Source organism: Sinocyclocheilus rhinocerous, unplaced genomic scaffold (assembly GCF_001515625.1).
Source record: "Sinocyclocheilus rhinocerous isolate Xijiao unplaced genomic scaffold, SAMN03320098_v1.1 scaffold3288, whole genome shotgun sequence".
Classification (NCBI taxonomy): domain Eukaryota; kingdom Metazoa; phylum Chordata; class Actinopteri; order Cypriniformes; family Cyprinidae; genus Sinocyclocheilus; species Sinocyclocheilus rhinocerous.
In genome coordinates, this window is record NW_015655612.1 from 4,121 (window position 1) to 6,093 (window position 1,973).

Genomic DNA, 1,973 nt, shown 5'->3' on the forward strand with positions numbered 1-1,973 from the left:
ATGCGATTAATCGCGATTAATCATTTGACATCACTAGTATTTTTATAATAATAATAACAATGATAGTGCATACATTAATACATTTGATTTCATTCATATAATTTCCTCCAGTTTAATTAAGCAGGAAGCAGGCTGTCTAAAAATACGTATACTGTGAAAAATGTCTTTTATTTAGTGTGGTCAGAAGTGCTTATAAGTGACACTGTAGTAGTAGAGGATACCTAGTTCTAATTATGAACCCATAACCTTTCTCTTTACCTGTCTATCTTCTAAGATCTACACCAAACTATTTAGCAGCAGACATGGAGCGATCTTGTAGCAGACATGTAGCATGATACAAAGGGTATTAACCACTGTTGCAGCTTCGAATAGCCTCTTGATTCACTCTGCGGCCCACTCCAGGGAGAGGGCTCATTCTCTCTCCTTTACTTTTATGTGTTTTGCAACTGGATTCCTACACAGGCAACCCAAGAATGTGATGAAAAGTGTCAAATCTCTGGCCAGGCCACATGCATGCAGACATAAACAGAATGCATAACGACACTCAGGCCTCGCTACTCGGCCACTTTCAACTCAGTCCTAAACACTAGCAGCTGGGCTGAGGTGGCACCAGAGATGTTTATTGGGGGGCTTTAGCCCATCAACTTATTGTCAACAGTTCAAGAACTTGTCAGCGGACCCACCAGATGTGTTGCGGAGAGAAAGAGAGAGGGTAAAAGAGAGAAGTGAAGGGGAAAATACACGAGAAAAGCTCACTGTGTCTGCCTTAAGCTCTTGGAAAGACTAGTGCTGGTGTAGTCATCCCTTTCACTGTCTTTCTCTGTTAAGGTGATTTTTAAAGTCTTTTTTGTGGGGGTCTTGCTGAAAAACATTTGGCGCAAATCATATTGGTGTCATATTTTTAGTTTAAGCCTATTGTGTTTCCTCCGGTTGTCCAAATCTTTAACAGAATCAAATGCAAATTACTTGAAATTACATGTGAAGAATTGTCAGGGTGCAAAATGTAAAATTATGACTGTTCTGTATCTAAAGCCAGCTATAATTTATAGCAGGGTCTCCGAAACATTTTCATCAGCCAAACCACTCTGACATAAAATATTTACTCAAAATTTTAAGTTATTGTTTCAATAAGTTATCCACACATTCACAGTTTTCTTTCTAGTTAATGGTGACATGACATGCAGGTAAAGTTAGTTTTTTATTTTTAATTATCGTACATTTTTTATTCATTTTAATTTTAGGATTTTATAAACTAATTATTACATCAATTATTACATATTAGCTTTTCATCACCTCACAACATGCCTGCAGTTCCCTCATGTACCATATCCAGGGAAAACCGGATCTAGAACTTCAATATTATAAAGAGTAATGCTTTATATTACAATTTCAATGTCGCACATATTACACGTTGCTACAGTACAATAATTATTAACAATAATGTGTATTTGCAAGCACCTTTACAAAAAAGTAACAAAAAATGTAATGCAAAATGTGACATATGTCAGTAGATCATGTGTGAATCACTGAACCACTCACTCACTGAGCTAATTCGTTCCAAAACATTTATTCATTCAGAAATTAAACAAGTTATGAGTGAATAATTTAATCTGAATCATTCACAGCACTGATTCTTTTGGCTGGCGATGCTAAAGTTATCTAGCAATATTGTGTCTAAAATGTACGTTACTCAATATTAAATATTTACTGCTTAAATATATCACAAGCTGCAGTAATACTTATGATGGCCAATGGCTGAAGAAATTAACTGATGAAGACCTGATGGTCAAAACGTTGTACGTTTTAAAGGGGTCATATGATGCAATTTCATCTCTTTGGCGTGTTAAAAGCTGTTTGTGCATAGATAAGATCCCTAACGTTGCAAAGACTAAAGTCTCAAACCCAAAGAGATATTCTTTATAAAAGTTAAGACTCATCCACGCCCTCCTAAAACGCCTCGTTTAAACACGTCC